Below are 15,613 nucleotides of genomic sequence, written 5' to 3' on the forward strand. Positions count from 1 at the left end.
GAGTAGGGGGCCCAATGACTATTATCAGCAAGCTAACACGGACACCATTTTTTGGAGTTCTCTTTGTAAAACATTTATTATTTTGATAAATCGAGAATATTGTAACTCCTATTTTCTCGGATAAACTCTGTAATTAATGAGCCGGGACTACAAGCTTCCAGATTGTATTAACCAGTCATTTTCTAGCTTTGGTAGAGATCCAGATGATTAGTTTTGACCACCCAAAAACCTTAGCTAAGGTATAAAAGCCAATTTTTGTAAGTTTTGGATAAGAAATACACAGCGTGAGCTAACGGCTCTCACTTTTCTCCTTCTCGCGCTTCCTACTCCCTCTTCGGTTGTCACATTGCGATTGCATTGCAAGCGTAGGTAAGAGCTCTACGCATTGACATAAGCAGTTCACAGTATTTCGTAGCTTTTGGCGTCACCAACCCACGGCCTAATTTCATCATAACTAGGAATTTACACTTTTAAATATAAAACTAAGCATAGACAGGGTATTGTGGCATCATTGCTAAGCATTTAGATGCATTCTGGGTCGAAAACGACTAGGTAAAAAATCCACTGTTGTTAATAATCGCGATTTTGGAACTTGACATAAAGTGGGGCTTGAGACCATGAGCATGTGGGGCTTAGGTCTTATAAACTTGTTCTGGAAGTTTCGTTACGTTTGGATGTCATTTGATGCTGAAACGGATGTGATTTGTTTGCCGATGAGCGATTGGCTTTTGTGATTTCAATCACTTGAGTGTAGCCTGAGTTAGATGCGAATCGTTAGTTGTTTTCCAAGAGATTGACAACCTCTTGTAGCCTCTATGCACTAGTCGAATCAGCTTCGTCCCATGATTTGACAAATTAATCGTGGTTCTTGCTAATACTACAATAAGATAGGATGGTGAGGTTAGACATGCGTCCCATACTTGGCACCACTACCGGGATCGAAGAGACCTTAACTAGAGAAAAACACGAGTGTCTTGTGTAGTTGTCCTTTAACTTCCTCTAGGTTTGCCTAGAGTTCAAAACTTTCTTTTAGAAACCACATAGCTTAAGATTGTCGTCTTTTGCTGTGTAGAGGTAGCTTGGACGTAATCGTACTTGTTGAGTACCTTTTGGATTGTAAGATTGTAGAATTAGATTAGGATTTTGAGAATGATTGGTAGACGAGACAAGTCTTAAGATCAGTGCTCAAAAAAACATAAAACAAGGAAAACGAGTGTTTGTGGACACTTTCCACAACCCCATTGCGTGAGAATCTAGGAGTAGGGTAAGTAGGATCCGAGATGGATTTCAGAACATTGCTCTCTCTGAAAGAATCAAGTGGGAGTTGTTATTGAAAGTTGCAAAATTTCAGGTCTACGGCTAGAAATAGCTCCAAAAGACTCGAATCCACTCAATCGGATTGGAGAGTAAGCCTAAAACTTGTTTAAACAAGTTGGTGAGGTCAAAGACACTTCGAGGTCAAAAATTTCAAGAGTTGACAAAAACTTAGGTTATTTATGCCAAATTAAGTTTTGACTTGATTCATAGGCTTAAAATAGCTCATATAAAAACTGTATTTTAAAAAATGCAAAAAAGTGTTTATTTCAAGCCTAAAGTTAATAATCGCGATTATTAACTTTCTGCTCTAAATTGACCAAGGTGCATACCATTGACTCATTGCATGTGTATAAACAGTTTTTGTAAAGGCCTAAGAGATTTGGATCACTAAACTGGCAAAACATGGGTAAAACTAAAGTTTGTACATACTTTTTGAATCTTGAGTATAAATTGGAGGAAAATTTATCCAAAATTGTTGAAATTTGATTCATAGGCTTATATTGATGTGATAAACATCTGTACATGCTCAATTGACCAAAAAGATGTAAAAAATTGTCAGTAGTAAATAGTCACGATTATTTACATTTGCCCTAATTTTCAACTTTTTTGACCAAGTCAGCATACCACTAGTTTCACCTGTTGTAATAATCTCACAAACCAAATTTGGTAAGATTTGGATCACTGGATTGAAAATTATGACTAAAATAGCAAAGTGAATCTGGCGACAGATAATTGATGACCATTTGACCAAAAATTGTCCAAACTTGATGAAACTTGGCTAGTGACCTTAACCAAAGGTTCTTAATAGATCTGTGTCAAAGTTGGGGCAAAAACTTGCAAATATATAGTTGAAGTAAATAACCGTGATTATTTACGTCTGCTTCAAAACTGGATGATTTTGCAAATTTGAGTATAACACAAGGTCAAGCACATCAAGTGAACCTCACAAATCAATTTTGGTGGAATTTGGATCCAACTTTAAGCTAGATTCTCCAAATCAGAGTCTACGAACACAAAACAGTTGATAAACTTGATCAAAATCTGTCCAAACTTGTTGAGATTTGTCCTGGGACTTTAGCAAGTTGTATACTTGCCAAACCAATCAAAAAAGTGCAAAAATTTGACAAAAATAAATAATCACGATTATTTACTTCTGCTATCCAGAGACATCAATTTTGGCGTTTTGAACTTATACAATGATAGACCAACATAATATAAAGCCATAGGGGAATTTTGGGTTCAATCGGATCAAAATTGATACATGTACACTCAGTTTACAAGTTGCAGATCAAACCTTTGAATTTTTGCTAAAGTCGAATTTGAAAGTCAAATTTTGACTCCCATAGCTTGAATTGAAGTGATACACAGAGACCAATCACGAGAGTTAGCAAAAACTCTACTATCTTTATAGAAGAATGGCTAACTTGATCAAATTTGTACAGGAATCAGGTTACTGACGACGAATCAGTGGCTTGACAAAAAGTTGCAATTGAATCAAGTGGAAATTGACGACATCAATCCAAGGTGAGTACTCTATCCAGGACTTCATAAGTCTATATGAAGCTTAGATATGGTCATGTACTAGGAAATCAGAGCATACTTGGAGAAACTTCCAGTAGAGTATCCATCGAAGAAAGCGTGAATCAAGGAAATTCCTTGCACACAATTCCTAAAGAAGTCTCAGACACTTTTTCAGATTTAACATCCGAATGTCTTCTTACTCGACTCACTCGAAAACCATAACGATAGTGCGCTATAAGCATATACTATCTTTTTAGAAGACTAACCGTCATGGATCCGAGGTTTACTTGGACCCTAACAAGGAGTATGCTATTCGCATTGATGACCATGGTATTGAGTTTGAAGAAGAGATTAGGGCAAACAAACAAGAAAAAATGTACATGTAGGTGACACTATTCTAGATTTCACAATTGTTGATACACTAACCTGTTTTTTTCATCATATCCATATATTATATTTATGCATAATCCACAAACATGCATATTTTCAAACCCCTAATAATAAATTAGGTCATGCTCTCATGCAAGGAGGGGATCACCTTTGGAGCCATATGCAAATTCAACAAAAGGGGGGCCACTGAAGACTTTTTTGTGAAGAAAAACAAGTATTTTGGTGGGATTTTTTATATCAATCTCCACTCCAAATTTGAAGCGGTGGTGAAAAGAGAAAATGTGGACCAAGGGCTGAATAATCACCTCATAAATTGTGGTGATTTTTGGAGCACAGCCGATGAGCTAGGAGTTTTTGAGTGGACCCCAGTTTGCCCACTTTTCTCACAAGTAGTCTATAGTCTTCACTCACCACTTTCCACACTTCTACACACACACACACACACACACACTCATTCCTCTCAATCCCTCACTCAAACCTATAGCTTTCATGGTTTCTTTCACCTTCTTCACCATTAACCTACCCTCTTACTCCCATAGCTCTCATATGAGCTCTCCATGTACATACACCATCTCTATGCCTCTCTCTATTACTTTCAAAGTACAATTCCATCTTACCTCTTCTCTATATACATAAAATTCAGCATGTAAACCATGCTTAACCTCTGCAAATTAAGAGATCTCATCAACCAAATTTCCATTTTTATCGCGATAATCAACCTTGGCAGCGGTGGCGTAAAGAAGAGAAGACGAAGAAGAGGATCGATAGTCATTTTGAGAACCTACACAAGTAAGTTAAAAAATTCTTCAAGCTTGACCATCACAAGGATTTCCTCACTTCATTCAACCATCTCACTTCAACCATCCACCTCATTCTACCCATTGTAAATATATCATTAACTTTCTAGTGATTACTAATATTAACCACTAACACATTATAGCCATTGACCTAACCATAAACGACACCTCACCTCAAAACATGTACATAGTCTCTCTCTCTCTCTCTCTCTCTCTCTCTCTCTCTCTCTCTCTCTCTCTCTCTCTCCCCCCCCCTTCCTTAAAACTCTACTTTCACCTTATCTACCATCAATAATGCTCTCTTTTGAGCCCACATCCATGACTTAAGCAGACAAAGAAGGCCCGCAATGTTTTGATATTCAGAAAAAATCAGAATCCTGATTTGTTAGCTTGTAAATTAGGATTTCCAATAATCTTAATGAGGGGTCTCCAAACTATAAATAGGTCCCTCTCCTTCTTGTAAAACAACCTCTAATATCTTATATAGCACCCCAAAACTCTATACGTGAGGAAGGACTTAGGCGTAGCAACCACTTTGTGAGGTACATTTTTGGTGCTTGAGAAACTTTCAAGCTATACATTGCAAGTGAGAGAGAGTGAGTTCAAAAATCTCAAAACCACTATTGTATATGCTCCTCCATCATTAATAAATTGAGTTTTGGTGCATCAAAGGCGTGATTCAACGTTCAAATCTTTGTCCTTCCATTTGTGCAATACGGTTTGGTGAATTGAAGGTGACTTGTGTATTTTGAGTTTCTATCATTGATCTTGTTTTAGAAAGTGTTTTAGTGTGTTTTCATTGCCAGTTTTGTGTCCATTGTAAGAGGGTATTGTGGGGAGAGGTCTCCCACACCCTAAGACAATGTGTGTGTGTTGGCAATGCTTAGCATTCACTAAGCATTTAGTTATTTTCATACAAGCTCAATGATAGCATCATAACAAACCAACTCCATTTGCAAGTCACAAATAAGGTATTACGCAAGATCCCTTTCTCTCTCTCTTCCCTTTGCTCTAGCTCTCTTGGTCCATTTTGTGTGTGTCTTGTTGTGAGGTTGCTTGTGTGTGTTTCGTGGCGCATCTTCTTCGTTGTGACAAAATCTCTCTTGCGTCCTAGTTCGCATACCATAACTAGGTGGTGCCCCTATCTTGCTTGGGTTTGGCTATTGTTGTTGTGTTGTGCTTGTGGTTGCCCCAGCCCTAATTGAGCAGCATGGGAGCCTTGAGGGGTGTTTAGAGGTTTCCTCTCTTGTTTCCCGCCCCAGACCGCCTCAATTTTGGTGCCCCCACAGAGGACGGCTTGTGTATTTTTGTGTAGGATCAACCTTTAGCATAGTCAAGTAGTTTTCATGAATCGCAAGAATTTATATGATCCTTTCATTCCCATTGCAAGGCAAAAGGTACACATAATTGTTAGTACTAAGTTGCAATTTCAACGTGTAATTCGTAGACTTTTAGGTTTTCTTAGGTTGGCCGAGATAAATGCTTCAATAAATCCTTTTATTTTGCCTCTCATTAGGTACGACCTTAGTTTGGACATCTATATTTTTTTTTTTGTTTTAAGCATTATGTCATGCATAGACATGGATAATGGCCCAGGAATAGAGGTTTTCCCCTTTCATTTCATTCCACACATTAGAATAAATGTTGCAATTAGTAGAAAGATCCATTTTCAACAACGTATGGTGTTCATGTTTGGTGCCCAAAGGGTAGGAGAAATTCTTGCATCACCAAACCCTGTCATCCTACCTCTTGTTGATTATCATAGTTCATTTGATGTGCATATTTTTTATTTTGTTGTAGAATATATTTCCATTTAGAAAACATTGTTCTGTAGATATTTTTAAGAGAAAAAAAATGTGAGTCACTTTGAAATTATTTCAATGGAGGCCCAATGCCAAACGTCCGGAAATCCTCTTTTCTTTGGAGAGCCTAGAGAGGATGCAAAATTATTTTTAGCGAATTTCAAGATGTCTTGCCATATCAAGAGGATAGTAGCTGATCAAGAACGTGTACAAATGTTTGAGGTGGTCCTTAGGAAAGATGCTAGCACTTGGTTTGACTCTTTGTCTGAGGAAGTTAAAGGGAATTACAAGGAAATTGTGAATCATTTCAAGAGATACTTCTTTGATCCCCAAAACACTCAAAAGCTATGGCAAGACATTGTTTCTCACAAACAAAAAGACTTAGATGACTACTACATGTATAAACAAGAGTTTCTACGTCTTTGGGCTATATGGGTGAGAAATGTTGCTAACCTTGGTGATGGTGTAGAGTTCCTAAAGAAGGATAGGTTCATAGCCGGTCTCTTTCCCACACTCAAGATAAAAGTTGAGGCAGGTGCACCTGCTACCTTTGACGCAGCTGAAACTAGGGTTGTTGAGAAGTATAGAAAAATCATGTGTCTAAGAGGAGAGGTTCCAATAGAGGGTCCTAGACCTAAGGAAAAATTACAAGCATCAACATCTAGAGAGATTTCGGAGGTAACATCAGAGGTAATTGAAAAGTTAAATGAATCCTTAAGTAGCTTGTCAATTCACTTTGCACAAGCTGTAGGTCCCAAGGGACAAGCAAAGAAGTCAAAAGAGTGAGAGCCACCATGACCTAGGAGAGTCTTGCAATGTTGGAATTGTGGAGAGTCTAGACATGGGATGTATAATTTTCCTTTGTCCCATGGGGAGACAGGGAGACCTAACTTGAATTACCCAATGATGCATGCAAGTGAAGGAACTAGTCAACAACCACGGCTTCTACAAAGGCCAAATGGAGCAAGGCCACCTCCACAAGGAGTGGAAGGAGTTCCATCTTTGCCAGATCCAAACGTGCATGTGGTAATGAGGTGGACATGGAAGCAAATGGCATTAAGCATGGCCATGGAAAAGTTAAGGAGAAAGAAGGAGTCACATCACAAAGTGACCATGGATGAGAAAGGAAGGCAAAGGAGACCAAGGAAACCAAGAGGAATCGACGTCGTATCAACATTTAAGACTTTCCTCTTGGACATGGTATGGCTCCGTACAACTTGCTAGAATACATGAGAGGTAAGGGCCCTGATATCTCATGGCCTCAATTTCTTGCATTATGTCCACAAGTTAGGAGGGATTTAACAAGGGTAGTTAGCACTAGGAGAAAGGTAAAAGAGAGTGTGCGTGTTGTAAAAATTGCACAAGCTGAAATGAATGAGGATATTAAACTTGTGCTAGATTGTTACATCAAAGGAAGATTAATTAGGAAAGGTCTAGTGGATGGGGGCGCACAAATTTGCATCATAACAGAGGGACTCATGCAAAGACTAGGCATGCACATCCATGAGACACCTGAAATCAAAGTCAAGATGGCAAACAATAGCAAGGCTAGGTGTGTAGGGATTTGTAAAAATGTTTTTGGGGAAGCCTTTGGCATTAAGAAGGCGGTGGATTTTTATGTTATGTCTACCAAGGAAAGTGGTTATCCATTTATCCTAGGAAGACCATGGCTAATGAAAATGTGAGCTTTGCAGGATTGGGAGAGTGGAAAATTAATTTGCAGGAATGACACTCATAAGAAGGTTGTGACATGAAGGAGCAACGCCAAGATGATCTCCATGAAGAATCATCTCAAAGTGAGACGGAAGAAGATTGGACCAATAACACGTCAGAAGAAGAAAGTAACGGCAACATTACTGAAGAGGAGTCTTCCATCGAAGTCATGGGGGTAAGGTTTAAGCCAACTAACCAAGAGACCTCTCGTCAAGGTTTTGAGGATGTAGTTTCCCAAGAGAACCAAAACGTGGAAGATGAAGGAATCTTAGAAGGCATGTTGTCTACAACACTTACAAAGGATGAAAGAGAGGAGTTCAAAGGTGTGTTAAGGAAATTTCCTAAAGTTTTTGCTAAATACTACACCGATGTGCGTGGAGTAGATGATGTTCAACACAAGATCCAGCTAAAGCCAAAGGCCAAACCTAAGTCTCAAAAGCTACAAATGCTAGGAGTCATCAAGGAGAAGGCTTTACTTAAGGAGGTAAGAAAGCTTCTAGCAGCAGGTTTCATTTATCCAGTGGAGAATTCAGGGTGGGTCTCTTCCATTGTTGTCAATCCCAAGAAGAACGGCAAGTGGAGGGTGTGTGTGGATTACCATCCACTAAATGAGGCAACAAAAAGAGATCACTTTCCCCTCCCATTTCAGGATGAGATACTAAATGAGGTAGCCGGTCATGCAAAGTACACTGTGTGTGATGGCTACTCATGTTACTTTCAAATAGGTATCACATTGGAGGATCAATTGAAAACCACCTTCATCACTCCTTGGGGTTGTTATGCTTTTAGAGTCATGCCATTTGGCTTGACAAATGCTCCTGAAACCTTCCAACACTTCATGAACATGGTGTTTCAAGCATTCTTTGAAAAGTGCATTAGGGTTTTAATTGATGATTTTTGCATTTATAGTTCAAAATCGTTACATCTACAAAGGATAGAAGAAGATTTGAAGAAGCTCTATGACATGGGAGGTCAACTCAACCCTAACAAGTGCCACATAGGTGAAAATGAAGTGATCTTGCTTGGTCACAAAGTTTCTTACAAAGGAATCGAGGTGGATCCTTCAAAGTCAAAGGCTCTTATTGAGTTACCTTCAACGAAGAGTCTTAAGGAGGTCATCTCTCATTCAAAAGGTGAAGTATATGTCATGCTTCATTCACTTAGCCTCAGAGTTACTTCACCCTTTGCAAAAGTTGACACAACAAGTCGAGTTTTTTTGGTTTGTTGAGCTTGAAGAATATTTTTGTAACATCAAAGTCATTCTGTCAGAGCTGCCAACACTTATGCCTCCTTGTTGGGAGTACACATTCTTTGTTAGCCAGTGTTGGGAAAGAAACAATTGGTGTTGTTTTGCACAACAAGGTCCCCACAGTACCAGGATGCGACCCATCTACTTTGCTAGTAGGGTCATGAATGCTTTGAAGAGAGGCCACACGGAGGCAGAACTCATGATGCTTTCTCTCATGTTTGAGAAAGTTTAGATCCTACTTGCTACCAAAACCTTGTGTAATTCTCACTGCAGATAATTTGTTCCCTTGGGTGTCATCTCAAATGAATCTTAGTACTAGGATCTCTAAGTGGATTATGGAGTTGCAAGAGTTCCAATAGTCTTTCAAGGTAGAAGATAGTGTGCGTGCACAATTGACAGGGATTCTCCCTTATAGGGTACATGAGAAGGAGATTAAGGTGCCTGAAGTAAAAACCCTACCATTGCCACCGCCTAAAAGTATTCCTAATGCTTTTGAATTGTTCTTTGATGAAGCTTTTCGACGAGTCACAGGAAAAGCAGGGGGAGGACTAGTGTTGCTCAACCCAAGTGGAGAGGTTGTCATGAAAGAGAAGGTCAATCTACCAGGTTCAACTATCAATAATGAAACAGAATATGTGCATTGGCCAAGGTATACAACGTCTCATGGTAAAGGGGGATGCATTTCTTATTGTGAAGCCAATTTTAGGCATGTGGGCATGCAAGAATGAAAGCTTAAGGACAAAATTTCATGACATTCGTAGGTTGTTTAATCAGTTTGAAGAAGTGCAACTATATCATACTCCTAGGAAACAAAATGAAGATGTTGATTTACTTGCACAACAAGCAGTTACATGTGTTGAGAAAGAAGTGCAAGTCATCATGGTGGCAACATCTGTCAAGCAACCGAGATACCTGGGATTGGAGTGATTGGCTCCCATTATTGGCTAAATTTTGGAGGGTGAGTTTCTAGAAGACTTCTATTAGGGGATTTTTGAGGTCTCTTTTGGGCCCTCTAAGAATATCCAACTCGATCGAGCACTTTAATAAAAGTGATTTTTTATAAATATTTTGGTATAACTTTTAAATAAGTATAAAAACACATGTTAATTGAAGTTATATCTTAGTATGTATATCTTTGTGAGATTTTGTGCAAAAGTAATCAAGATCTATATCTTGCCAAGATTATTTCAAGCTTAATGGGTGGCAATAAAATGAATTTTGTGGTAAAAGATAAAAATGGCGAGAAATCAAAATTTAAACATAAGCTTTGATAGTAATCAATATCTATACCTTGTCATGATTATTTCAAGCTTCATGGTGGTAAAATGAATTTTATGCAGCAAAAAATAAAAAATGGAGGGAAATCAAAAGTTAAATGTAGGCTTTAATAGTGTTTTCCTTATGAAACATCTTCTTCCTTCTGTATCCTTGCAATGGAGAACTCTGCTCAAGATGCTTCCTCTAGTTCTCAACGCAAACGTAAATATAATCTTCATATTGATATAGGGGAAAAATAAGAGCCTTTACAAAAAAGAAACAAAACTCGTAATCTTACATCTGATAAAAAACACCAGTTAAGATGTGTAGGTCATCAAAATATAGATCTATGGTGTGATGAGAGTATATATCCAATTGATCCTTGTTTATTCTCAACTCCTAGTTTTCGAAATCCAACATCTCTTTTACAATTTGTTGGAGATGGAGCAAAAGGTCTTTATGGTTATTGTTGCCATTTGTCGGAGGCATCAAAGCAGGTAATTGCTTTGAATCAAAAATTGATTGAAGAAAAATGTTGTTTTAATTCAAAATCATCATTTGAGCAATCGAAAAGTCAATTCTCTCACCGAGACTATATCTGAGCTAAAGAGAAATTTGAAAAAATCTCGTATAAAGAATACTGCTTTGGGATTAAGACAAAGATGTCGAATAGTTTCTAATATTGAAACATTAAAAGCTCGAGGTGGTGGACTTAAGAGAAGAATTAGAGCCATAAAGTAAGTACTATATTTATTTTTGTTTCTTTTGCAAGCTTTAACAGAGCGTTTAGTTAATTTCCTTGTTTTTCTTACATATCATGCTTGTGTACATTGTTTGACTTTGTAGGGACATGATGAATCCTGAAAAAGAAAATATTGATCCAATCATGGCACAAAAATCTTATTCTTCTTTGATCTCATCATCTATTGCTCGGGAGCTTATTGATTCTTCCAAATTCAAGAAGGTGAAAAATAATATTATTAATGAGTTTATTTAGGAAGCAGAGGTGAGTACTTCATAAATACAAAAGGTCATTGATGCCAGTGGTATAAGTAGAATGGGCTATTCACAAATCTTTAAAGAGGTGAAAAATAGATTGAAAGATAAGAAAATCTCTTCATCTGTATTGCCTACCCTGCTAATATCAAAACATCTAGAAGAATGCTCAACTCAGAAGTTGCAAACTTTTTGGTTCCTCCTCTACACATCGAAGGAGACTTTTCTACAAACAAACGAGTGGTACACTTCAACAAGTTCAGCAATATACATTTTGATTTGGAGAACCTTCAACAACAAATTAAATGGTCCATGTTTATCGAATTACTCCTGAAGAAGTAAACAACAAACTTATTTTTGTGGTCAAGCTCGATGAATGTGAAATGCTCAAGCATAAAAATATTGAACGTGTGACAATCACACTCATGAATCGAGCACTTACAAAACAATTTTCTGATCATACAAATTGTAGCCCACATGAAGACAAGGAGAGTTTTCAATGTACAATCAAAAAATCATATTTGGTGGCTTGGATTATTTGAGGTAAAATGCTAAGTGATAATTTTCTTATCAAAACATTTTAGATTATCACACATTTAAACCTTATGAGTGACTGTGATTGATGGTTATTGCAGGCCGATAAGGAAGACCATGATATTTTATACTGGGCTTTTTATCAAACCCAAGTACCAACAATCATTAAAAAAAAAAACAATAGAAAAACTTTTACAAGTAAAGGGTGTTGACAGTTTTTCCATTGAGTGGCATTACAAGAGGTTGTGTGCTCTTGTGACGCTCTTAGCGACGAAAAGACACTGGGTTTTTATAACCCCTGACGTCGCTAAGAGCAACGCTACCAGCATTGATACGGGTACGTCGCTATGCCAATCATTATATGCGTCGCTATAAACATCGCTATATAGTGACTCCTATAGCGACGCTGCAGAGCCATCTATAGCGACGCTTATAGCGACACTGTAGAGCCTTATATAGCGATGTTCATAACGACGCCCGATATGAAATTTTTTTGGTGGCAGGGCATTAAATGACCTGCCACCCATCAACCATATTGAATGTTTCATACATATTCTTCATCTTTGAAAGAAAGTGCAAAGGTAGATATAGACCCAAAATAGTCACCCACAAGACAATATAACCATTAACTCCATCATCCATAGTACGTATTGTTTGACATATAAAAATACAAAGTGACAAGCGTGAATTGATGAAAGTAAATCAATGACAATTGTACACATAGGCAAAATCACTTGATTGTTAAACTTTGCAAATATAATAGTTACAAACCATTGTCATTATTTAAAAAATATACATGGTTTTCAAAAAGTCGTATAAAAGTTGTCTCATGACACATAAGCTATGACAAAAAGAAACTAATGCTATCTAGCTATGGATAAACTGACGTTGTCTAATCAGACATCTCATCGCGTCCAAGCGGCGTATCTGTCGGATTCTGCAAAAAAAAACAATAAGATAGCTTTTTGTAACTATAAACATATAGCGACGTTTATAAAACAATACAACAAATAGAAAAGAATAAACCCTAATACTAACCATGCCGCTGCGAGAACTGAGAATGTCCATAAGGGCGTTTAAGCCCTTCCTGCCTGCGTACTCACGCTCGTACGGTGTGGGATCACGTCCTGTAAACGACCACTGCCAAAACATACAAAGAATCCATTATGTTAGAATTTAAAAACCCATAAACCCTAAACTATCAAACATAGAGAGCAATGCGAAAACACTTACAAAATTGGCCTCAAATGATGCCCACCTGCCGCTCCCCAAGTGGTGCGAGCTCCCTACCTCTACTCGTGCTCTGGCTACCTCCTTTTGTTGCTTCCACTTGTCGAGATTCTCGTGCGCTGCTTTCTTTGCATTCTTCCAATCTTCTTTGGCCAGCCAATCAGGTCTGTTCCACCCATGTTTGATTGCTTTTTGCACTTTGGAATGCTTGTGCTTGTAGTATTCGCGCATTCGAACCTTCATCACATCTTCATTGAAGCGGTCCTCCCATGTTGGAACGAGAAACTCGTCATGAAGCATGCTGATGACTGTGTCTTTTAAATCATTCGGTACGTCACTCCAGGTGTTTAGTATGTAGTGTCTAAACACCTGAGAGAAAAGACCACACATGCGTGAAATCACCTTCTTGCCTTCATCATCCAAGATGATGCCGCCGATGAAGTCGACGGAGTAAGGAAAGCCCTCTCGCTGCTGACGCATGAACCTGGGTGTCCCGGAAGGGGTCTTTAGCAGCGTGTCAACGGGGGTACGGATGTCACGTGTCTCCACTGGAGTTTGAGCCCTGAAGCGAGGAGTGTCCACTGGAGTGACTCTTGGAGGAGTAGCTAGTGGTGTGTAGCTCCTAGGAATGACAATCAACCACGCAAAACCTGGTGTCGATGGTGATGCCGTGGCTGGTGTCGGGACGGGAAAAGAAGGGGAGGGTAAAGAGACTCATCAAACACGAGGCGGTGTTGAAGCATCGGTGGTGATATCCCCACAATAACCGCCACCGCCACCACTAGAGTGCTAAGTGATTGATCATGAGTCGGGGCCAGTATGGTAACTCGTACCATAGAGATAGTCTCTTCATCCTTGGGGGCAATCCTTCATCACACATCTCCTTTTGCTCTAATCATGCTTGTGCAGACATCCTCGGTGGCTCTCTTCCCAAAAAGCCGTCGCATAACACATGATTCTCTGGAAGATACGCTTGATGACCTTCGTAGATTTTCTTCTTCAATGAGGGCACCCTACGTGTTTTAGTATAGGTCCACATTTGACACATGCTCTATATCCGCTTGTTTGAAGTCCTGCATGTATACACATGATAATAGATCAGCTTGAGAAAAACCAAGATTTACAATGTCTGAGTGAGGAGTGTAAATAGATCACCTGAGCATTCTGTTAGTCCGGGATAGTCATGCATGGTCCACATTAGAATGCCTCTGATCAAAGCATTCCGTCGTGTGTCGGCTCATATCCACCACTTCTATGCCAATCCACAATTGTTGTAGCTCTTCCAATAGTGGACGAAGATACACATCCATATTCTTCACTTTATATCGCCCCGGTGCAATCAAGCTTAGTCATAGGTACCCCTTCTTCGTAGTCAACCACGGGGGAATGTTGTAGTTGACGATGACAATGGGCCATACACTATAAGATGTTGATCTTTGACCAAATGGATTTATGCCATCCATAGACAGGCCTAAGCGCAAATTTTAAGCTTCCCTGGCAAAATCCGACCATGCTCCATCACTACAAGAGGCTCTTCATATTAGCGACGCTCACACAGCGACGCTCAAAAAAAAATTTCCCGGCGTCGCTATGAGCGTCGCTATAAGCGTCGCTATGAGCGTCGCTATGAGCGTCGCAAATTTACAAAGAAATTTGCGACGCTCATAGCGACGCTCATAGCGACACCGACTGGGGAAAAAAATAACCGAGTGCGCCCAAAAACTCAGATCTCAAATCTGAGTTTTTCGGCGCCCTCAAGCAAGGAGCATGTAACGCTCTCCCTCACTCTCTCTCTCTCTCTCTCTCTCTCTTTTTCGTCTCCACACACACACACACACACACACGAGGAGAGGAAGGAGAGCCAGGTATGCTCCTTCCCTCTCCTCATTCTCATGTTCCCTTCCCCTCTTTCTCTCTCCCTCTCTCTCTCTCTCTCTCACACACACATACACACACACACATAGTGTTTTTGAGAGAGAGAGAGAGAGACAGAGAGAGAGAGAGTACAAACAAAAACAAAAACGCACACACACATACATAAACAAAGAATGCACACACACATTGAGAGAGAAAAAGAGAGAGAGAGCATGCATAAACAAAAAACGCACGCATTGAGAGAGGAAAAGAGAGAGAGAACATGCATAAACAAAAAACGCACACATTGAGAGAGGAAAAGAGAGAGAAAACATGCATACGATCCAAAAAAACGCACACACATTGAGAGAGAAAGAGAGAGAAACTAATTTAACGTCGTAGGAAACTAATTAAAATTAAAAGACCTAAAGATCTAGCCGACGAGGAGTTGAACTCAAGACCTATTATTCAAGAGGGAAATGGCATAATCAATCTATCATACTTGGCATGGGTGATAGAAAGGTTATACCATTTATCTCTTTTTATTGGCACACGCACACACACACAAGAAGAAGAGAGTTATAACGTCGTAGGAAACTATCTTAAAAGACGTTAAAGATTAGGTTATATGTAGACTTACATTAAATTAGATTTAGGTTTATTTTTAACTAGATTTACGTTTATTTAAGCTAGATTTAGATTTACGTTATATTAGATTAGATTTAGGTCTCCATAGACTGCGATGCCTGCATGAAGTGGGTGAAGAAAGCCCTCAATGGAATATAGGGTATTGCTGCCTTCACTCATGGTGGGCTCCGTCGATCCAAAAGTACTGGTGAAATGTCTTCAGAAGATAGGGAAGAAGGTGGATCTTCAGGGCGGCAAGAGTCACTACATCCCCGACACAATGACCATCTAGACAACCTCTAGTCATTAGACTTACGTTAAATTAG

At 39.1% G+C, this 15,613-nt stretch overlaps 1 pseudogene; it reads left to right on the top strand.

Annotated features, from left to right (window-relative positions):
* Window positions 1–10,896: 10,896 nt before the first annotated feature.
* On the top strand, window positions 10,897–11,951 carry LOC147431519 (uncharacterized; annotated as a pseudogene).
* Window positions 11,952–15,613: the final 3,662 nt, after the last annotated feature.

The sequence above is a fragment of the Adiantum capillus-veneris genome, chromosome 21, assembly GCF_014529385.1.
Source record: "Adiantum capillus-veneris isolate H3 chromosome 21, ASM1452938v2, whole genome shotgun sequence".
NCBI lineage: Eukaryota > Viridiplantae > Streptophyta > Polypodiopsida > Polypodiales > Pteridaceae > Adiantum > Adiantum capillus-veneris.